Source organism: Notamacropus eugenii, chromosome 1 (genome assembly GCF_028372415.1).
Source record: "Notamacropus eugenii isolate mMacEug1 chromosome 1, mMacEug1.pri_v2, whole genome shotgun sequence".
In the NCBI taxonomy this organism is placed as follows: domain Eukaryota; kingdom Metazoa; phylum Chordata; class Mammalia; order Diprotodontia; family Macropodidae; genus Notamacropus; species Notamacropus eugenii.
Window position 1 is genome coordinate 337,783,461 of NC_092872.1, and position 24,517 is coordinate 337,807,977.

The 24,517-nt window shown below is 40.4% G+C and overlaps 1 protein-coding gene and 1 pseudogene across 6 annotated transcripts in view; one reads left to right on the plus strand and one right to left on the minus strand.

The window, feature by feature from the left end:
• SMAD5 (SMAD family member 5) overlaps positions 1-1,549 on the minus strand; it is a 43,518-nt gene extending 41,969 nt beyond the window's left edge. For 2 of the 6 annotated variants that reach the window (XM_072629866.1, XM_072629865.1), the window contains exon 1: positions 820-981. The gene's annotated coding sequence lies outside the window, so the exon portion shown is untranslated. Of the gene's footprint in view, positions 1-426; positions 446-561; positions 667-819 lie in introns of those variants that run through there. The other 4 variants (XM_072629864.1, XM_072629872.1, XM_072629870.1 and 1 more) reach the window with 4 other exon arrangements.
• A 19,460-nt stretch (positions 1,550-21,009) lies between these two features.
• On the plus strand, positions 21,010-22,250 carry LOC140517507 (serine/threonine-protein kinase 16 pseudogene; annotated as a pseudogene).
• Positions 22,251-24,517: the final 2,267 nt, after the last annotated feature.

Genomic DNA, 24,517 nt, shown 5'->3' on the forward strand with positions numbered 1-24,517 from the left:
GAGGTCCGTATGGTCCAAAAATACCTCTCTCGGATTTGCGTCCCAAGGCAGCGGGTTTTTATAAGTTTTATACCTATTCACACCGGAAAGGGCTGGAAGTCTGCCCTCCCTCCCCCGACAACATTCCCAACCCCAGGGCCCGCCCCCGCCCTCGCCGCAGTCCGGGGTGCACCGGCCACTAGACCGAGGATTTCCAAGCCGGCCGTGGGAGGCTCTGGGGCCTGGTAGGCCGCTCCAACATCTCTCGGGCCGAGCCCTTACTGATCTCCCCAAGTTTTCTAATCATAGGGCTCCGGTGTCCTCCTTTTTGGGGGTGGGCACACATCTGGCGCTTGCCGGGCCTCTGGTGGGCAGGCAGGCGACCTCCGGACGGAAGCCGTTATTATCCTCGGTCCGACACCCCCTCCAGGCCCCACTCCGCCTGACCTCTAAGTCCTCCACCTAGTCCCCCTTTCTCCTTGGTGGGGTGGGACCCATCCCAATTCCTCGGCCCCAGCTCCCCGACGGCCCAGGCTGAAGCGGCCCGCTAGGAGCCTCGCACATAGTAGGCACTTGTTATACCGTGGCCCAAGAGGAAACTCGGTCGTCGGGAGGACACCGGGAAGCACTGGGACTCGGCCCGCGCGCGTTCCCGCCGCCTGTGCCCGTTAACGGCCCGAGCCTCGCGGGTCCCGGAAGCCGACGCGACAGAACCAGTGAAGGTGGGGAGGGCAGCCGCGGCCTGGGAAGGAGCCGCCGCCGCCTACCCCTCACAGACCTCGAGGGTCTCCCCTCGCGCCCCACTCCCCACCACAGCCCGCATTAGGAGAATACACTTACAAGTCGAGCAAGGCAGGCGGGGGGAGGGGAGCGGGGGAGGGCGTCCCCACCGGTGCTCCGTGCGCTCTCGCCGGGCGCGGGCCGGTTTCCGCTCAGTGCAACTTTATTAGGATCCCAGCTGCTGGGGACACTACGCCCGCTCCCGGCCCGGCGGTCGGCGAGGACCCGGATGGTGGGGGAGGGCCACAGCTGGAAAGTTTGCTGCCCCGGCCAGGCATGCGCACTGGGCCCGGCTAGTTGAGGCTGTGGGAATTCGAGCAGCCTTGGGGGAGGGTCAAAGTAGGGTTCTTTTTCAAAACTAGTCTTAGTTTCCTAACCCCTGAAGCCCCATAACCCATTATCTGTCTCTACGAGCTGAAATAGTAGTACTACTCCTAGTCCTGCCCAGTTTAAGTCAGAGCATCGCGTTGCTGGAGAACTGATTTAAAACCACAAAACCTCACTAAAAGCCCCATGAAAGGCTCTTCGACTTTCCCCAGCAGATTCAGGAAATACACATTGGGAGGCGGGGGAGGGGAGCCACAAGAAGGGGGGAAATCTGTGTCTGCAGAAGTGAGCGTTCTGTGCGGAAGCCCCCTCTGCCCAGCAGCTACTTCAGACGTTTTTAGCTGAGGAAACCTAAGGCTCGCCAATGTGAAGTGAGTTAGTCCAAGTCCAGTTCTAACTCCAGATCCTGCGCTCTAGACCCAGGGCCACGCTTCCAACGCTACATTGTATCACCTCCTCCCCCATATATATACCACAGAGTTAATAAATTACCATCTACTTATCTGGCCCTTTAGACTAGGAATGGACCGCTATTTCAAAGGTCCGGAATGCCGTGGATTCTAGTATTCTCTGTCTTTGCAAATCAAAATCATTTAGATGTTAGTTAATTTCTTTTAGTTTTGATGGCTACAGGCTATTAGATAGCCTGGTAATGACCGTTCCCTCAGCTCACGAAGCTAATTGTCCCAATGAAAACACCTAAAATCCTTCTGAGCTTGCAGGTCCTGTTCAGATTTGTGAAATTCTAGGCATGAGCGATAGCTAAGTTTTATTTTGGAGATTTCGCTAGAAAACAACTCCAGTGTGTGTGTGAGAGGCCAGTGATGAATGAAAGTGAGAAAACGATCGACTTTGAGTTAGGCCCTGAGAATTTAACCTAATCCGTGTGACCCCACGGGTGACAAATGATTATAATTATACCCATAGCCTTAAACTTCTATTATGTATAGATTTTAATATATTAACTTTAAGAAGGCAGTAACAAAACTGTCCCATTTGTCTATGGTTTCATTTCTATTTGTGATATTTTTATAAAAAGGAATTTCCTTTATCATTTTAGATTTATCAATATACTTCATCTGATTTAGTCTGCTCCTTGTCTTTTAAATATCCTCAAAGTCTTTGCTTAGACCAGAGGAATCAAGTCAAGGACCCTAGGACCTCTTGAGGCCCACAGAACTCCTGCATATAGCCAGGACCAGATTAAAATGTAATTGGGAAATGTTTAACAAAATAAATAAAAATATCGTACAACATAGAAAAGGCTAATTTGTGGTTTTCTAAGTTAAGATACTACTGGAAGGGATTCTCTTCTATTTGAGTTTCATGTCACTGGTTTAAACTGATTATCCATCTTTAGAGCTTTCCCTCTGATTTCATACATGCCTAGTGTTTAAAGATCTAGTTCAAACCCTACTTTCTCCAAGATGTCTCTCTCTTCTGTACTAAAATATTTATATATTCTTTGTCCATCTCACTCATTGTCCACTTAAAATTTCCTATGTAAATTGTACTTCCCTAGGTTATATGTTCCTATATGGTAGGGCACTTAGAGGGCCTTTTCTATTTCTTTGTAAAGCAGCTAATGGAATGGCTTGCCCATAACAATACAAGCTGGAGTGAAAGAGGGAGGAAAAGGTTTTCTTTACAGAAGGTCCGGCTTCAGTTCAGTCTTGAAGGAAGTAAGGACATCTATGAGGCAGAGATCTGAAGAAAACATATTCCCAGCATGGTGTAGTGGTCGGTATAAAGGCATGGAGACAAGAAGTGGAGTGCTCCATGTGAGGAATGACAAGAGGACCAGTGTAGTAAGACCAAAGAATTTGAAAAGGAAAGGAAGCCTATAATGAGCTAGAAATATAAGTTGGGACCAGGTTGTAAGTAGCTTTAAAAGTAAAACAAAGAAGATTATATCTTATTCTAGAGGCAACAGCAAGTCACTGGAGTTTGAAATAACATGGTCAGATCTGCATTTAGGGGAAATCACTTTGACCGCTGACTAGAAAATGGATTGGAGAAAGGAGAGCCTTTAGGAAATGAGACCAATTACAAGAAAACTACAATAGTCAAGGCAAGAGGTCATTAGAGCCCAAGCTAAGGTAGTAGCTGTAGTAATAGTGAGATTCAGATATGGTGCAAGATATGTTGTAGAAATAGAAATGACAAAGGTTGGCAACTGATTGAAAATGTAAGATAAGAAAAAGTAAGGTGGATAACACTGATATTGTGAACCATGGAGACTAGAAAGATAGTGATACACTCACGGAAACAAGGAAGTTGTTGACATCTAGTTTGACGTATCCAATGTGCAGGTATTGATTTGGGAGCAGAGCTCAGTAAAGAGACTGGGACAGTACATAGAGATCTGGGAGTCAGCCTCAAAGAGATGATGGTTAAACCCATGGAAACTGATGAAGTCAAGTGAGAAAGTGTAGAGAAAACAAAAGACTCAGGGAAGAGTCTTAGAATATATCCACAGTTGGGATGAGGGGGTAGGAGAGTGGAAAAGATCTGGATGATGAACCAGCAAAGGAGACTGCAAGATCAGGAATTCCCCTGGCTGGGGAACCCTCTACCTCCCCCATAACTGTGAGGTGTTCTTGATACCAAAGAAAGAGGCCAAGGAGCTCCAGACTGATTATAGGAGTTTAATCAATCATTGAAATTACTTACAAAAGAGGGGCGATCTGAGATAGCTGCCAGACAGTTCAGTGGATCCCAGCCCAAGAACCCTCAAAATCCCTGTGGTAATTATGGAAAACAGATAAAGGGAAGAGGAACTAGAGAGTACATCACTACTGATTTGTGGATATTTTTGGTTTTCTGCTTAATAATGAGCTTGGGCGTTAAACTAACGTTATGTCCAAACATAAATTTGTATAATGATCAATCATGTACTTGTGACATATAGGTCATAATATTCTTGTTATGGCTTTCATAGGTCATACTATCTAAATTTTGACTCAGTGTCTAAATTATAATTCAGTATCTAAGTTATAATTCTTAACAGGTCCTCATATCCGGGCTTTCACATTTCACGAAGTTTTTATGGCTTTTCACTTATTACTGCATTTTACAGCTTTTCCCCAATGAGGACCCCACAGAGACAATAGGAGAACAGGAGAAAGTAAAGGCAATTCCAGATAACTGGAAATATCCAGGAGAAGAGGGTCATGCTACAAAGAAGTCGGAAACATTACAACTGAGAAAAGATCATCAGATTTGACATTTAAGGGATTGTTGATAAATTTGAAGAGTGAAATACCAATTGAGTGATGAATTTGGAAACAGGACTGGGTTGATATGAGTAAAAGATCGTCAAATGTGTACCCAGTTCAATTGATCCTCAATTTATCTGCCAAAGGGATTTTTTGAGACATTTAGATCTGACCATTTTACCTTCCTTCTCAATAAGTTGCAATGGCTGCCTGTTGCCTCAAAGATCAAATATAGATTCCTTTGTCACTTAGAGCTCTTCATAGCCTGGCCCTTTTCTACCTTTACACTTTACCCTCCTCCACACATTCTATGTTGAAGCTACATTTGTCTATTTGTGCTTTTTACTCATCATACTGTCTCCCATCTCTTTGTCTTTGTATTGACTATTTCCAATGTTTAGAACTCCCTACCTGCTCACCTCAGCCTCTTAACTTATCTGGCTTCCTTTAAGACACAGCTCACATCCCACCTTCTGCACAAAGCCATTCCTGGTCCACCTATCTACTGCTGCCTTCCTTTCATACAATGCATGTGTGCATGTATGTTTGTATATGTACACACACATATAGATACACATGCATACCCTTTGATAGATACATAGAGATAGATATAAATATAGATATAGATACACATGCATACCCTTTGATAGATACATAGAGATAGATATAAATATAGATATGGCTATACATACACATATATATCCTTACATGTATACACATAAGGGTGTGCTGTTAATAACTGGCATTTTTTTAAGTACTTGCTACATACCTTTAAATTTAGTCTGCTTTGTTAATGTTTTATCCATCACTTTCTCAAGTCTTGGCAATTAGGAAGACAATAATTCAAACCTTTATTTGTAGCTTTTGCCCATTTCCAAGGAGTCTATGTTCACACTGAAAATTTAACAATCAACTCCTCCTAGCTGGTAGAATTTAACTCCATCACACAACTGTTAAATCTTCTTAATAACTTACATATTGTCTGGCATGACCATGTTTAGCTTTCTTTGTATAATCAGTCCTTAGTATAGTTCTTGACACATTTGTCCAGTCATTTTTCAGTCACGTTCAACTCTTCACAACCCTTTTTGGGGTTTCTTGGCAAAGATAATTGGAGTGGTTTGCTATGTCCTTTGCTCTTTCCATCTCATTTTACAGATGAGGAACAGAGGCAAACAAGGCTAAATGACTTGCCCAGGTCACACAGATAGTAAGTGCCTGAGACCAAATTTGAACTTAGTTCCTCCTGACTTGGGCCAGTATTGTATCCTCTGTGCCACCTAGATGAGTCCTTAATAGTCTGTCAATAATGAGTCAGTCAATAAAAGTTTATTAGGCATTAGGATACACAGAAAAGTAATAGACCATCCCTCCCCTTAAGGACCATGCTGTATAGTGGGAAAGACATCATGTAAACAACTATATATAAAAAAGGTATACACAAGGTAAACTGAAAATAATCAATAAAGAGAAAGCACTAGAATTAAAAGAGATGGGGAAGGATTGCTAAAGAAGGCGAGATTTTAGCTAAGACTTGAAGGAAACCAGGGAAGCTTGGAGACAAAGCTGAAGGACAGCATTCTAGACATGGGAAAGTCAGTGAAAATGCCTAGAGTTGAGATGTCTTGTTTGAGGATCAGTGAGTAGGGCAGTGCCACTGAATTGCAGAGTATGTGGTGGGGAGGGAGGAGGGAGCAGTTGGGGAACAAGAGGTTATAAATGACTTTAAACACAAAACAGATTTTATATCTGATCCTAGAGGTGATATTTATGGAATAAGAGTGAGGGGCCGGGAGGTGACATGGTCAGACCTGAACTTTAGGAAGATTTCTTTGACAAGTAAGTTGGGAAGAACTTGAAACATTGTGGCAGGGAGACAACCAGCAGGCTACTGCAACAATCCAGGCATGAGGTGATGAGGACCTACACCAGAGTGGCAGCCATGTCAGAGAAAATAAGGAGGTGTGGGCAAAAGATGTTACTAAGGAAAAATCAGCAGGCTTTAGTAATATATTGGATTTAGGGGGTGAGAGAGAGTGAGAAGTTGAGGATTATACTCAGGTCGGGAGCCTAGATTACTCGGAAGAGGGTGATGTCCTTAACAAATATTCTCTTAATCAAAGAGAAGAGGGTGATCAAGTGTCAAAGGCTGCAAAGAGGTCAAGAAATGAGAATTAAGAAAAGGTCATTAGAAATAGCTAAGATATCAGTAGTAACTTTGGAGAGAACAGTTTCAGGAATTCATCAGAAGAAAGACTGAAGACAGTCAAGAAGAAAGTGAGAGGGAAGGAAGAGGAGACACCAATGAGGTATGGGATGATAGCTAACAGGAATGAATGGATCAAATGATGGTTCTGGGGGAGGGGGATAAAGGAGATGTCTTTGAGCCTCCAATAGGCAGGGAGAGATTGTAGATAAGTGAAAGAGTAGAGATGATAGGAATGAGATCACCTGTTTACGAAGAGGGATTTTTTTTTTCCAAGGAGAAGGGCCACTTCTTCATTTGAAACAGGAGTGAAGGAGATAGTGATAGAAAGCATCAGGATGATATGAGGTGAGGAGAAGAGAAGAGGGAGCTTTCACCAAATCACCTCAAAATTTTTTTCAGCGAAATATAAGGCAAGATTTTTAGTTGGGCATGGGGAGGGGAAACCTTGGGAGACTTGAAGAGAGATTATAGTTTGGAAAAGCCACTGTAATGAATGGAATAGTGAATTAATCAGAGATGTGTAAAAGGAATGCCTTGCTTCAGAGAGGACCAAGTTTACATTATTTAACACATATTTACAGTGGACCTAGTCAGAACAATTTCATTATTTTCTCTAGATGCATTCAAGCAGCTCGTGTATAGGAGCAAACACAGCAGATGGTGGATTGAAGACTGAGGCTTGGCACAGAAAGATAGAGGACAGTATAGAGTTGAACTGGTTCACCCAGCATTGAATCGCCAAGGATTCAAGATGGGGGAGGTAAAAGAATATAATTAATACAGGGATCATGGCCTGGGCGAGAAGTAAGAAGTCAAGTGATGGAAGATCACAGTATGTTCAAAGTACAGAGTTTGGGGTTGCAAGGGAGAGGGAAAGGCAGAATGACAGTAGATTATAATTGGATAAGGGAATTTCAGATTTCGCGAGAATGGAACATTTGTGGGTGGTGAGAAGATCAAGGATATGATCTGCTTTGTATGACTGAGATAGGTTTGTAGAGTAGATCATTGTGAAATGAGTAAGTTGATGGACTTAGAGGTTAGGTTGTTTGATGGAGTATCAACATGCATGTTGAAACCAAACAAAAGGTTTGATATTTCATGCTGGAGGTATTATGCTAAAAGTATATTGATTTGGAGAAGGGAGAGGGGGTACCATGGTCAAAAGTGAACTTTAGGAAGATTAGTGGGGGGTAGACTATTGAAAATAGTCAGGTTTGAGGTGATAAGGACCTGCATCAGAGTGGTGGCAGTATCAGAAAAAAGAAAGGGCATATGTAAGAGATCTTATGAAAGTAAAATCAACTATCTTAGAAACAGATTGGATATGGGGGTGAGAGACAATGATGAGCTGATGATGACACCTTGGTTAGGAGATAAGATTAGAAAGATTGGATGGCACCAGATGGTAGAGCATTTTGAATGACAAGCAAATAGAGTTTCAGCTTTATCTCTATTACACATAAATCTGGTCATATAAATTACCTACTTAAAAATAGTCTTACTTCCTGAACTTTGGGACACAAGGCCACTTGTAAAACTCAGTGCTAAAGAACTTAGCATTTAGGGATGGTGTAGTAGTCCCTTGGTCCAGGACAATTGTAGGAATGAAGGGAGCTATTTTAAAGAGGATCAGTCACTGTGCCAGGAAGAACTTTCCACTCAGTAGACTTTGAGAGAGAGAGATTCTGTTCTTGCTCTCTTCCCTTCCCCTTTCTGGAAATGTGAAATGGAACTCTTTCTGGGACTTTCCAGCAATAATATCAGCTGCTCACACATGGCAGCAACCAAATGGGTTGCCTTGGCAAGCCTGAGCCTGGACGTTGGGCTCCTGGCTGCCTCTTTTCCTTTGTATTTCTTTTCTTGAACAAAGGTTATGATCAGAGATACTGAGACAGAATACCTTTCTACCCCTGGAGATAACCTCATGCATGTGAGGTCAATCAGTCAGTCAATATGCATTTATCATGTGCTTATTGTATACAAGGCACTGTGTTAAGTACTGGGGATACAAATATAAACAAAAATACTTACTCTCCAGGAACTTACATTCTAATAAGGGAAGCCAACGCATAAAAGGGAGCTGAAAAAATGGGGGTGGGGAATGGAAGATGAAAGCGACATGGTGGTGAATGAGAGAGAATGAAGAAAGGCATCTGAACCCTTCCTTAAAATGGATGTTCTAGGGGAACATCATTAGGAGAAGGGTCTCAAATGTCAGGAGCACTTGGACCCCTTAAATGGCATCAGCTGTATGTGCGTGTGTGGGAGGAAGGCTTCTACCTCAGTTATTACAATACAGCCATAGGAAAATGAATCAAAACAGTTGGCTCACTGCAGATATGAATCTTGAAGGAATTGTTCAAATAGTGAAGAAGTGAGGGAGGTGAAAAGCCTATTGAACATTCCCACTAAACGACCTATTTTTAATGTTTTGAGTATCAACCTCCTGAAAGAGTATGAGTATAATAGGAATTATAAGTTACTGTACCGTGTTTCAAGTCTTTGTAAATACATGCTGACAGGTAATTTATGCGGAAGAAACAAATAGCTGTCCTATACCTCATCTACATTGTACATTGAGGACCTTTCTACTTGCTTTTTAGAGAAGCTGCAGACATGAGTTAAATCTAAGGTTCCAGTGATTTTCCCTGGAAGGAATGTTAAAGAGACTTAAAGAGCAAAGTGAAAAATGATCTTGACTTCTAGCTTTAGAGATCAAGTTTCCCCAAGACTGAACCTTAGTTTGTATGTTTTAAGGGGTTCTGGTAGAGCTAGTAGCCCCCACCCTTTGGGACCGGTGTTTGTTGTTTCATGCACAAGGAGGAACAGTCTGGCAGTAGGAGAAAGAGGATAAACTTCACTCACTGGGGTGGAGAAAGAGTGAAGTGTTGGAAGAAAAAAATAATAAAAAATAAAGATATCAAATGCATTATTGTCAAAAAGTGTTATTAAAGTAGTCATACAAACACAAAATGTCATAAATTTAATTCATTCAACAATTAAGAAATAGCATGGCATAGTGCTTAGAATACTGTCCTCAAATTCAGGAAAATCTGAGTTCAAAGTCCTCTTCTGATGCATTCTGGCTATCTGACCTTGGGAAATCACTCAACCTCTTAGAACCCCAGGCAACTCCCAAAATCTGAGTTGCAGAGAAAGTGTATTAGTAGAGGACTGCTCCTATACAATGAAATCACAGGTCAGGTCCCTATGCCTATCTGTAAATGCTGATTTTGAGTTTTTACTGTGTATCTGGCACTGTGCTAGGCTCTAAATCTAAACTACCAAATACTTCATAGCTAAATATATTATCAAACAGTAAACAACCTGGCCTTCCAAAATTAGGGAATGAGGGAACAGTTATATTTTGAGATTAGAGCCCGACCAAAGAACAAGCGTAATTTCGTATGATCTTAATTTATACATTCAGGAAGTAGAGTGACCAAAGTAAAATACAAAACTCATTTGCCAGTTTATCTGATCTTTTTGTTCATTGCAAATGCTAAAGGCTGTTTCAATACTTAATTTGATCTCTTCTGTAGAAATATATAATTTTAGAATTATCTAGCAAAAAAAATGCTTTTGGCACCCTAAGGCTGATATCGTGGACAATTAGGGATTTATCTGAATTAGCAAGATAATTGCACCTTTTTACCACTTCACTCTCACAGGATCTCACAGCTTACTGAAGCATTTCTCCCTCTGTCCACCCTTACCTCCAGAAATTGAAGCCAATTTCAGGAACATTGAAGGTGTGTTTATATTACAAAGTAGAATATTAAGACAATTATTCAGGTCATCCAAAGTTATAGAAAGTTTCGCTTGAAACTTTTCCAGTTCTTGATTCTGTGATCTTAAATACATGAATAACTTGGGTAAAATATGAAGTAGAAGGCTTTGAATCAACGCAATTACTTTAATTTGTAACTTTGTGTGGGGTTCACCTGAGAGATTCCTCCATGTGAGAAATGCAAGCTCAGAGGGATCAGAAGGGTGCTGTAATTTAATCGTTTAAGGGATTCCAGACCAAATTCATCAGAATCAGCACTTTATTGCGTTGCATCAGAGACTTGGCTGCTTTTTCCTTCTTCAGACTGTCATGACACATTAATAAAGCAAGCAAAATTCAAGGTTTGTTTCTCAAGACCTTGTCTTTGGGAAAACAATGGTTGTAATTCACAGAATCTGAAAACCTACGTTAATATCTTCAAATCATAAAAATTCCACACATTAAATCCTTAATGAAAGAAGCAGCTAAGTAGACAATGTTGAGCTACCTTCTTCCTTCCTTCCTTCCTTCCTTCCTTCCTTCCTTCCTTCCTTCCTTCCTTCCTTCCTTCCTTCCTTCCTTCCTTCCGTTTCTTCCTATCTTCCTTTCTCCCTTTCCTCTCTCTCTCTGTCTCTCCCTCTCTCTCCTTTTCTCTTTATTTCGCCCAGGCTGGAAGAACAGTGGTCATTCACAGGCCCAGCTACTAACTGGCATGAAAGCTTTGATCTGCTCCATTTCTGACTTGATCTAGTTTACTCAATCTTCAGCATCTCTGTTTCACAGCCCACTCTCTTCCCTCTCCACCCCTATAGTGTTTGACTTAATACAGATACGGAAGTGACGTTAGCCCTACTATGGTTCAGAACTCCTGAACTCAAGCAATCCAGCAGTCTCAGTCTCTTCAACAGCAAGGACCATAAGCATGCCACACACAACTTGTCTAACATATAAAAGGTTTTTTCCAACAATAATTGCATGAGCTAGGCTTAAATTTTCTTGAGTTCTCAGATACTTTATTCTCAAAACTTATACTACCAGAGTCCATGAGTTTTGGATGCTGAGAAAAACTTCAATACTTAAAGCATCTATGTGAGTACTTTCTCCAGTATTGCATATCACAGTTTAGTCTTCAAGTACTTCTATGGCTGATAAATTTACGAGTTATAGGGAAACCTAGTGAAAAGTCTTTAGCTGGACTGGTCTTCCAGTACCAGCTCGAATTCATCACTAGGGCCCTATTTAAGGTGCCTTGTAGAGTTTGTATCTTACTAGCAAAGACTTCAGAAACCTAAGGTATTATGGGGCAGGATGCTATGATACACACCAGGGTAGCTTGAGTTAATACTCTCCTCTTAGGCTGTTGGGAGCCAGAACATCACAGGACAGATTTTAACTTCATACTCAATTGGACTGTCGTGCAATCCATTTCCGGCCTTTGGGTAAGGAGCATCAAGGCTGCTCTAGGTATGGAGCAGGAAGTTTCCCAGACTGTATTTAATGAATCTCCTTGTGGAATCTTTTTACTGTGTAGGTGTGTGGGAAGGTGGGGGAGTAGGGGGGTGGGTCACAGAGTATGTTTTTATGGAAGATGAAGGGAAGTTGTTCTAGTCTTTTGTGTTTATTCTTAGCATAATTATTTATTTGAGCCCTTAGGCTCAGAATGGTCCATTGCACCAGGTGTAGAACCCCTCCAGAGAGGAAGGGTCAACTCCCTACCATGATGACACACTGGAGAAAGACTAGTGGAGGATGAAGAAAAAAGTATCAAGTCACAACTTTAAAAGAAATCCTCACCTTTTGGATTCATCAATATATTTTTAAAGTAAGGTGAGACAGAGAGGTAGTGCAATGTATTAGATAAGTTGCTATATGTGGAGTATTGAAAACATAGGTTTGAATGCCACTTCCGATACTTTCTAGCTGGGTGACCCTGGGCAAGTCACTCAATCTTTCTATGCTTCAGCTTGTTCATCTGTAAAATGAGAGGGTTGGAGTCTAAGGCTCTTTGTATCACTAAATCTATGATTGATATTTTAAACTTTCATGAGATACTCTCCTCTCTCTCTCTCTCTTTCTCCTTCTCTCTCTCTTTCATTCTCTCTCTCCATATATATGTACATATATAATATGTATACACATATAAATATATACATAGGTATATATAGATGTATATACACATATATACATACACATACACACACACACATATATATATTTTTTTCTATTTCCTTTCAGAAAAATTTAGTTAGAAAACCTTGTTTTAAGCAAAAGGTTGATAGCCTTTCTTGCCTTCTTTCTTAAATGACTTTTTAATGTGGGTGTAAGAGTTTGGCTTGCCTGTATTACCTGGACCTTGACAGTCCCTGGTCTCCAGCCATCTGTTACATTAAAGGGGCCTCCTGTGGTTAGGATATGAAATATAAAGTAAAAAAGGTTTTACATGGAATCATAAGACAAAGAACCTTTCCGGAATCAAAGTATAAGAGGACACACTTTCCCTGACCCAGGAAACATACAGGCTCCCCAACACCACACATACCCAGAGATTACCTCTCTGAAGGTAAAAATTGGGAATGCAAGAGAGAAAAAACAAGTAAAGTTGTCTTGTCTTGACTGAACACTTGTTGACATTCCTTAACCACATATATTTTCCCCCAGGTTCTCCTCTAATCATCATTCCATGTTCTTTGGGATTACATTCTTTCTTGAAGTACCATTTTAATCCCACTTCTACTGTTATAATCAAAGAATCAAGTGAAATGGAGCTTTGACAATTATCTTGTTAATTTTATCATATACGCAGATATAGTATATATGATCTATATATCAAAAAAAAGGAGAGTTTAAGACCTAAAATGAAAGTAACAGTTAGACAATTGAGCCCACATTGTTTTGTATGACTGCCTATTCTTATCAAATTTGATGGATCTCTGCCTCATCTGTGTAGATACAACCACAGTATTCATTCTATGATTTTTTTTTCATTCTTAAACAGTTATAACAATAAACATTTCATTCTTCATTAAAACATTTAATTAATATCCACTGTTTCCCAGGTTCTGGGAATATGAAGAAAAAAATTACTTCCTTCAAGCAGCTTACATTGTACTGGGGTAATACAAAATGCACATAGATAACTAAATATAACTGAAGAATATTAACATCTAGAGGATCAAGCAGGACTTGACTCCGTAAAGGATAGTACCTGAGTTGGTCCTTGAAGGATGCTATGAATTCTAAGAATCCAAGGTGAGGAAGAAACATCATTTAGGCATGTGACATACTGTGTACAAAGGCTTGGAAGCAGAAAATTTTCTGTTCGGGGATCAGCAAATCGGCCAATTTACCTAGAATGTAGAATATACAAAATATGAAATATTATGAAAGGTAGGATGGAGCCAAACTGAGAAGGATTTTAAATGCCTTGGTGAGGTGTTTGTATTTTGTCCTAGAGATAGCTGGGAACCATGGAAGATTCTACAGAGTAGAATGATATGGTCAGATCTGTATTTTAGGAATATTAATTTATCTTCTGTGTGCAAGATGAATTGAAGACATAATGGAAGCAAGGAAATCAATGAGCACATAGTGCAATAATCCAGATTAAAGGTGATAAGGACCTGAGCTAGGGCAGTAGCTGTGACTCATAGAGAATAGACAGCAGAGAGTCTGTGGAGGTAGAATTTATAAGACAACTATTAATTGATTCAATTAATTCAATATTAATTGAATATTGAAGGAGTGGAGATAGGACTGAGTAGAAGGAGAGGGAAGAATCAAGGATGACACTTTCTTAATGACAGGAAGAACAGTAGCGTCCTCAACAGAAATAACACCTCCAATAAAACCAATCTCAATCCATTTATGCCTTCTCATTCTAGGTGATTCACTTACATTCTTCATATAAATCATTCACAGAGTTGATGCTGGATATTCTAGAGACCTTCCTCAAGATTTCTTGACAATGCAGGGGTACCAGTGGCATATGTGAACTAGTCTACCAGTTATCCTTGGCTCTCATCTTTCTTTATATTAATTATCCCAAACATCTTATTGTTAATAGGCTGTAGCTTACTTATACCCACCAAATACCTAAATTACCCTTTAGTTCTTTAGGAGACTGATGTTCTATGCCTGATGGTATAACCAGATGAATGCTCACATTAAAACATAGGCCATAGGTCCAAGTATAGTCAAAGAGCATGGAGGTCATATGACAGGAACTTTGTCATCAGTAGTACTTACAACATGGGCAGTTAACTGTCAGAAGGGCAGATTGCAGAATTCACAGAAATCTTTCCACTATTTTGACAGTTATGGGGATTGTACAATAAAAAAGCAGTTGAGGATTCCAGGAAGGTTATTTAGAAGGAACTCTATGGAAACCAAGTCACAGAATGTGTTTAATGAAGTAGGTACTCATGGTAATGGCAAATTGGCTTTCCAGAATTTTTCATGGTGAACAAACAAAAAAAAAAATGAAAGTCAAGAAGGAGTCATACCCTGAGGGTAACAAAATATAGGACATCCTAATTTTATGATGGACAATTGTATGATGGCAGACCTCAGTGATGGGCACAACATATGACTCACAATCCAAGAATGACAAGGTATTAAATGTCAAAGGGGAAAAATAAAAATTTTTTCTGCCTCATTTTCTGCCTTGGAAAGCATTCATAACAGTACCCATGTCGATGGAAGGGAAGCTTAGCTCAATACTTGCTGATCACAGTCCAACTACCTGGCTGAAGATGCACAATTTTCAAAAGTCTTTCCACCAATCCATAGATTTTACCTAAAAATACCTACTCCCCTCCCCATACCTTTCCTGGGGGAAAAAAAAGACAGAAAAATTGTTTGAGGATGGGATCGTAAAGAATCTTACAGGGGAGGTAAACCCCAACAGACCAATGATTAAAAGAAATAAACAGATAGATTTATTTTATTATTATTACTTTTAAAAATTCTCCAGGATTTGTTTTCTCTCTATCCTACCTATCCCACACTGGAAAAAGAACAAGTAAAAACAAAACTTTTATAACCAGTATGTATAGTTAAGCAAAATAAGTTCCTACACAGGTCATGTGCAAAAATATGTTTCATTTTGTATATTGAGTATAGTAATATACTCTTTGTCAGGAGGTGGTTAATGTGCTTCATCTTTGGTCCTCTAGAATCTGATTGGTCATTTACATTGGTAAGAGTTTTAAAGTTTTTCCAAAGTATTTTTTTTATCAATGTTGTTATTGTAAAATTGTTCTCTTGGTTCCGCTCATTTTACTCTGCATCAGATCTTACAAATCTTCTAGGTTTCTCTGAAGTTATCCCTTTTATCATTTCTTATAGCTCAGTAGTATACTATTACATTCATATACTATAATTTCTTCAGCAATAAGCCAATTATAGGACAGTCTCATAATTTCCATTTCTTTGCCACAAAAAAAGAGCTGCTACAAACACTTTATGCATATTGATCCAACAGCATTGCATTAATGTGAATGGGTTGCTGTGAATTGGTCTAGCCTTTATGGAAGGTTATTTAGGAATATATCCCCCCAAAGTCATTTGATTCCTCTACTAGTTCCTTACACCAAATGGATTTTTAAATATCTGTATGTACTAAAATACTGATAGTAAATCTTATTGTGATAGCAAAAAAGCTGGAAACTAAAGGGGTGCCCATAAATGAGAATTACTAAATAAATTATTGCATATTAACATCATGGAATGTTTTACAATAAGAAATTATGAAAGGGGCAAATTTAGATAAACTGATAAAAGAGTGAAGTAAGCAGACTGGGGGACAATTTATTCAGTAATAACAACACTGTAAAGAAAAATAACTTCAAAAGACTTAAAAACTCTGGTTAATGCGTTGACTAACCATGATTCCAGAGGACTGGTGATGAAACATGCTCACCTTCTCTTGACTGAAGGATAATGAACCCAAAGCATAGAATGAGACAAACATTTTAGACATGGCAAAAAGAAAAAAAGACGATGCAAGGAAAGGCATATTTTAAATCAAGCATTAAGGTGCAGAGAGCAGACTAATACATGCATACTAAGTGCAGTCATAACATAACTTTCACAAAATCACAGGTTCTAGAACAAGAAAGGATCTCAAAATTAATATTGGTCAGCCCCCTCATTTTAGAGATGAGGGGCCCTAGGAGGTGAAGTGTTTTGCCCAAGGACACAAGTAGTAAATAAACATCAGAGGCAGGATTTGAACATAGGTCCTTTGATTCCACAGCCATTGTTGTGTAATATTGTCCCCTGGATTTTGATAATCATTGAATCTAGTCTTTTCTTTAAGGTATCTTGCAAATCAATTTCTTAATGCTTTTAAACATATGTTCCTTCCAGCACAAAATATTTCTGTCTAGGCTAGTGTTCTATTTGATGTCATTGTCTTAAGTCTATTTTCTACATTCTCATGTAGCACATTAGGTTTCGGGGTGTTCAAATCCAAACGTGGTAGTTCTGTTGTAATTCAGGAGACTGTATCACTGTTTGAGCATGGTCTGTTTTTAATTTTCATTTTTTGTCTTCATTTCTCCTTCATCTATAAATGTTTTCAGTATGAGCTGGCTTTATTTGGATCCTATATCAAGCATCCAATAGACTTGTTTTTCCTTTGACCACCTTTGTTGTTTTGTGAAGCAACATTACTCATTATCTCTGTGATCATCCTCCATGACATAAAAAAATTATATTTTTAATTTTAATACAAATACTTCACAATGAACACAAACTATTCCCCATGCCTAGAATGATCTCCCTCCTCATCTATATGTTTCCTATCTTTATCTTTTGTTCTAATTTAATTCTTATTTCAACCTTGGTCATATTACACTCAGATAGTTTATAAGTACATAGATAGAATAAATGCACTTTACATTTCTTTTTTTCATGGATGAAATGATCAAATAGTAAGACATAGCAAATCCCCAAAGATTCAGTATAACTGAGTTTTCTGTAGTCTCAAGTCCTTTTCCTTGCTAATATGCATTAGTTCAACATGTCCTCCCACTAAAGTGGCCTTTACCTTTCTTTTTGCAAACAGAGATATCATAACCAGCTTTCTTGGCACTTCTATATCATGCAGTCTGTTTATTTTTTCCTTATTCCTTCTACCAGGTTTGGTGTAATTTCTTTCCTGACAAAGAATTACAGAGAATACTCTTCCTCGTGTATCACTTCCTAATAATAGATCCTTATTTGTAGTTTGTATTTTTCAGCAATTAAATAAATATTAGTAAGGTAGACAGTTCTAGAAATATAGAAATCTATTTAGAAAACTTGTTTGCTGAGCATGGAACTTGAAAGAGTCTAGTTTCTTGGCAAAGCCTTCAACATGAGAAAAATAACACCAAAAAAGGAAAGTTTTTCATTCCGTCATGATAGGGCATTTGCAAATGGGTCTCAGAACTGGAGGGTAGCATCAAATGGCAGTGTCCTCCTATCAATACTCAGACCAGGATTCACAAAACATTTTACATTCACATTGTTGTGTTCAATTAAAATAGGAAATCCTTTGCGCAACAAAATTTACATACCAGGATTTATCAGTGAGATCCTGTAGCAGAGAGGCCACTTTTATTCAAGGTTATGAACCCTCAGACTAGCAAGGGATTGGTAGGCATTTCATTCAGATTTACATCTTCTTTGCAAGTCCTCGATCTACATCTCTTTCCCTTCCCCTTACACAGTATCCAGCATATAATAGGCACTTAAGTATTTGTGTTGGTGACAGATCATCTCCCCCACTAACTTGCTCCCTGAGGTTGATTTTACCCATGCCATTCTTCAGAGGTATGTGAGCCTACATTGTTTAATTCACTTAACCCTTATTGAACACCGAGTATTGAGGAATGGTATAGGGTGGCATGGTAATTTGATCTCGCAGTTGATTGTCACTTGGTACTACCTATTAAAAATGTCAATGTTCAAATTTTACTAGTGTGGCTGATGGAGATTTCACATACAAAAAAAAAAACAAAAATAACCCAACAGCTTACCCAAATTCTCCAGGAGTAAGAGATTCTTTTCAGTTAAAAAATAAAATAAATTGAGAAGATGCAGAGCAACAATAATAAAAGAATTACAAAACAAAACAAAATAAACAAGCCAAGAGGCTCTGGAGAATGTTCTCATTATTTAAAAAACCCAGCAGACCTAATTTTTTATATTGCTGGAGTTTTCTTAGAACTTTGAGATTTTTTTAAAGACAAAAATAATCTTAATTTCTCTTTCTTTCCAACAAATGACTATATATATCTATAGCTATATCTATATATATATATATATCTTCTAGAAACAATAGTTGACCTTGGAGCCTGCTGAATTTGGACAGCTCTGTTTTTTCATTGTCCAGCCCAGTGGAGAAGCTGGTCACTATTATTCTTTCTTTTCCAATGCCAGAAGGCCGAGGGAGAAGGGTATGAGGAAATAGAAGCAAGAACCCAGCCAAGTCAATATGCTTCAACTTAATTTGATTAAACAGAAGACACAAGAGTGGCTTTACATGACTGTAATGTGTTTGGCACTAAGGATACGAACTCAAAACTGAAAATCTCTCCCCTTAAAAGGTTTATGTTCTATTGGAATCATAATCTTATTATGTTCCTTTTGGAAACACAGAATTATTGGCAACTGTGGAGGAGTAAGACACACATGCACAGACACACCTCAATATGCCTTCAAATGGATTATTTCCTTGGCAAGTCTCTTATTAACTTGATTGAGGGAGGGGTGCAGAGCCAAGATCAAGAAGTAACAGAAGTAATGGGATCTGCCCCCTCAAACTCTTCCAAATAGATCTAGAAAATGTATTAGACCAAATCCTGATGGGGATATCCCTCAAAAATCACAGTGAGTATGTAATTTTTCCAGCTCATACCATCACAAAGAAGTCGATGGACACTAAAGATGGGAATCTGACCAGGATCTTGCCAAAGGGAGCACTCCAGTGTAGGAGAGACTATATACCAGGGCAAGAGGCCATTGAAGAGTAATACCAGGGCATCTCAACCTCTAGTGTAGTATAGGAACAAATGCCAACTGGCAGCTTTATCTTTCACTATCCAGTTCTGGGTCACAGATCTAAGGTGGTGAGAAAAAGAGGGAACTGAAGGGTGTTTAAGTGAAGAGAAGTCCTAGGTTCTGAGTGATCTATCCAGTGAGGAAGAAGCTCAAATGCAAGCAGCAGCAATGTTGCTCAAACCACGGGAGTGGAGTATAGTCTTTATATTTTTAGCCCAGTCTGAACCATACAGAGGAATAGCCAGGGCAGAAATCCCAGAACAAAGATACTCAAAAGAAAAAAATGAATTTTTCACAGGAATTACATACAAGAAATTTTTCTTTTCTTTTTTGTTCTTTCAAATTGTGAGATGTCATGAAAGGGAGAAAAGATAAGTTTATTAACTGAAAAAATAAAATGAAATTTAAAAAAAAACGTGGTATTCAATGATTTATAGCTGTGTAGTATTTAGTCATGACAACCCATGTATTTACAACCCCTGTAATAAACATATCTGCCTGGAATCTGCAAAATCTGAAGGACATGGGAACATGTTTGCACAGCAGATTTACTGCTAGAAGGAATCCCTGGAGGCCAATAGTTTAACTCCTTTATTTTACAGGTGAGGAAAGTGTTGAAATGACTTGCCTAAGTTCTTCAAGTAAGGAAGATTTAGCTAAGTTTAGGATCTACTTTGGTCATTTATTATCTTTAAGTCCAGTGTTTTCTCTACTTCACCATGCTGCCACCATTCATGAATGAATAGATTGTGTCTATCTCTTTATTTTTCATTCCTAACCTAATGGTTATAATTACAGACAATTGCTTTTCCAGGTGCTAAACCAATTATGGATATCTTCTGTCTTCCCAAGGCCAAGTTATTTTAAACACTCTCTTGATGTACTATGGACTCAACAATCCCAACTTTAGCCATGGCATATTCTAATGTGTTTTTGCCTGGTATTTGAAGTTCATGGGACAGACTGCAGCACTGTGTGTGGGTACGTGCAAGTGAACAGACTGAGGTGTGGTCACAGTCCTTTTCCTATCATATGTGTGAAAACTGTTGTAGTTATAGCTTCCATGGAGTATATGTAGACCATTAAAATCTTCTAGTTTGGGTCAGGGCTATAATTCAGAGGATAGTCTCCCTCTAACAGGGGAATCCTTGTATGCCTAGAGATCTTGGACCTAGTAAAGCTGTTCTCTCCAAAAACCTTCCTCCTCCTGGTCAATGCCTTTGCTTATGCTGAACCCTTTTATTTTAGATTCAGAGCTGGAAGGGACTTCAGAGGTAGACTAGTCCAACCTGAATCTGTTATGGAGGAGGAAGCTTAGGCCCAGGGAAGGTGGAATACCTTGGCAGAGGTTATACAAGTAGAGAGCTAAGAAGATTCAGAACTGAAGCCTCGGATGCCAAGTCACTGCTGCCTCTTTAGGCGACCCCTGCTTTTACTCTTCTGCCTTACCCAATACTATCCATCTTTTCAGGCTAAAATTAAGTCCCGTAGGGGCCAGGTCTGTGGCAGCTCTGGCACCTGGGCGGCAATCCCAGGGGCTGGTGGCCGCGGGAACTAGATCCCCAGGGTGGAGTGGACCAGGAGAAAACTGAGGTAGGGCCTGGGAGCCGGCTCCCCTCTCTTTCCCACCCTTGTCCCCCTCCTCCATCTATCGCTGGCTGCAGCCCTTCCTAGTGATGGTGGGGGAGCCAGCTCCCCTCCCCGCCTCCTCCTTCGATCGGTGGGAGCCCTGGGGCCCCCCAGGAGGGCTTAGGGACAAAGAAGAGGTAGGAGGAAGGGGGTGCTGGGTCGGGAGCCGAGGACCCGCGGTCCGGTCTCTGGCCCCTGCTGCCTCCCCTGAACCGGGCAGGAGGTCAGCTTCCGGGGTCCCTTGGGGCTCAGCCTCAGTCCTGTTGTCGCGTGATCCCTTCGCTGCTCTTTGGACCATCCACCCCAAGAGCATTGCTCATCACTGCCCCCGTAGGTGGGCAGCATTTGCCCCTGCTCTAAGGCACCGTGGGCCACATGCTCTGTATTTGCTCCCGAGGAACCCTCACTATCCACAACAAGAGATATCTCTTCATATAGAAACTGGAAGAGGTTGGATTTCAGCTACTTGAACCTGGTGGAGGGACTGCAGGAGGGGCACTTTTATGCCCTGAAGAGAATCCCATGCCATGAGCAACAGGACCAGGAAGAGGTCCAGTGAGAGGCTGACATGCAGAAACCCTTTCAGCACTCCAATATCCTTCACCTTGAAGCCTATTGCTTGACAGAATGGGGATCCAGGCCGGAGGCCTGGCTGCTGCTACCTTCTTCTAGAAGAGTATGCTACAGAATCAAGTGGAAGGGCTGAAAGACAAAGGCGTATTCCCTGTGTGAGGATCAAATCTTGCTGCTGCTGCTAGGTATTTGCAGAGGCCTAGAGGGCATTCATGCTAAGGGTTATGTCCACAGGGACCTGAAATCAACCAATATTTTGCTTAGAGATGATGGGCAGACAGTGTTAATGGACTGTGGTTCCATGAATCAGGCATGAATCCAAGTGGAAGGCTCCTGACAGGCATTATTAGCCTTGCAGGACTGGGCAGCCCAGCTTTGGACCATCTCCTATGGTACCCCTGAGCTCTTCTCTGTACAGAGTCATTGTGTCATTTATGAACCAATTGACATCTGGTCCCTAGGTTGTGTGCTGTGTGTTATGATGTTTGGAGAAGGTCCCTATGATATGGTGTTCCAGAAAGGGGACAGTGTGGCCTTGGCAGTACAGAACCAGCTCAGAATTCCCCAGGACCTGAGGCATTCCCCATCATTAAGGCAGCTATTGGCCTTCATGGTGACTGTGGACTCCCAGGGTCGACCACATACTTCTCACCTCCTCAGTCTTTTGGAAAGTGTGTAACCCACAGCTCCAGGCCAACATACCACATGCATATGAGAGAAAGAACAGTTTGGGAACACAGAACTTTCTTTAAGAAGGAAGTATTTTGTCCTCAATAGAACTCTGAGCGTAGCAGACTCCCATCCACAATCCCAAGAAATGCACAGGTGCTTCTGAGCTTGTACCCACAAAGGACAAAGAGTGGGTCCTTAAGAAGGGACCTGGCTGATCCAGAAGTGGAGAGATGGTGGCATATGGTATATTTGGGTCTTCTGGACCCACATCACACTCTGACCCTAAATGTGGGTGGTGGGAAACAGCACTTTCAGAATATGTAAATTCAGAAGTATAGCTAAAACATGTTCAAAAATAAAATTAAGTCCCATATATTCCAAGTTTCTGTCAAATACTGGTACATGACAGTACCAATTAGTAAATTCTTACTGACTGAATTGAGTACTATGTGATCAATTCCTTTTGATTTCATTTGTTCAACTCACACCGCACTATCAAGTTATATTTTTAAAGGACTACTGTTCCCCTCATGGCTGAGGGATTGTGGCTTCTAATACTGTAGATCAGAAGCTCACATGTGACTTGCTCCCTCCAATATCAAATCAATGCAGCAGAATTCTATTTGCTTCTAAAAAGGGAGTACTTACTTGAGAAGGTATAGCAAGAGCAGTAGTTACAAAATAATCTCCTCCCCCCTAAATGGAGGCAAGGGCTACTTTTTCTTTTTACACCAATAAGGTTCCTGGAGAAAATGGGCTCATGTGTAAAGGGCAAAGGTTTTCAGACAAAAGTCTCTTGAAAATATGGGGCTTGGGGATGCCTCTTAACTCCTAGTTTGGTGAATCCATTCCTCTCTTCATAAAGTTTCATGGGGATTTCCTCTTAGAAAAGTTCTCTGTTGGGAGGATCACTGCCTTCCCAGAGTCCATAGCTAGCATTTTTCTTTATCACAAGGAGTCAGGGTCTCTAAAGCTACCACCATTCCATACTTTCTACATGAGTCTTCAGAGTCTTCTTCCATCACAAGCTAATGGTTCTGCTTTGATGAAGGGACTTTCAAAGATTCTTTGGACATAACTCAAAAATAAAAAAAATGATGTTGTATTGCCAGGTCATAACTGGCTAAATTCCCTCTCCAAATACTGGTTCACCTGAGATCAGGAAAGAACACACGAATGTGGGGACACTTTGTGTGTTCAGACACACAGGGGTAGGTAGAGGACAAAATGACAACTTTTCTTTTGTCAAACTCTTGCAGCTCAGAGCAGTCCTTAAGAGTCAAAAGCCACCAGGGAAGTGAAGAGGTTGTCTTTTCAAACTTTTTGTGTGTGCTCTGTTGCTACTCAGCTTCTCCTGGGTCATCAATCCTTCAAAAAACTCTTCATCACTTAGTCCCAGATCCTCAATAACTCATGACCAGAAATGGGTCATGAAGCTTCTATGGGTTGGATCAGAATCTGGTAGGACAAATTTGAGTATGTTCTACTACGTTAGCCCATATTTCTCTCTCTTTTTCCTTGTTCATGGTTCTCTAATTATTTCTTGTGTGTGCCTTCAAGGTAAGGTTCATGTATTCCTTCATGGCTAGTGCTTTAGACTAGAAGAAAGAAAGGAAGGAAAGAAACAAAGAAGCATTTATTAAGCCCCAACTTTGCTCAGACACTGTTACAAGCAGTGCTAAGTACTTTACAGATATTATCTCATTTGTTGCATACACATTGTTCCTATTTTGCAGTTGGGAAAACTGCATCAGACGAAGGTTAAGAGACTTGCCTGGAACCAGACGTTTAGTATATCCCTGATTTGAATTTGTTTTTCTGACTCCAGGCTCAGAATTTTAACCACTGCCCCACCTAGCTGTCTTACAATGCTAGGCACATAGTGTGTGCTCAGTACTAGTTAAAATGTCTAGGGCCCTTAAAAGATTGTGCACTGGAGTCATCTGTACGATTTTGTTTAGGCAAAACTTGAGACAAACCCACTGAAATGACATGGGACTCTGGGGTTCACAGCAGTTCAGGAAAGGAGATAAAATAGAGGAGAAAAATTCATCTTTCCTCATAGTCTCCTAAATTTTTTTTGTTGTTTTCCCTAAGCATAGCACCCTTTCACAAATAGTATATTCTTTAGTGAACAACAAGCTGGATAGCTGGATTCTTGGAGCAGTCTGGAGGGAGGCTCCCACCCAGAGAATGAAATCACACCCTTTGCATAACTGTTTTAAAATTGATGTGTGAATTTTTAATTTTTTTTTTTTTTGCCAGTAGAGGGGAGTGCTTGCTTGAAGCAAAGTAGTGAACGTGCCGCAG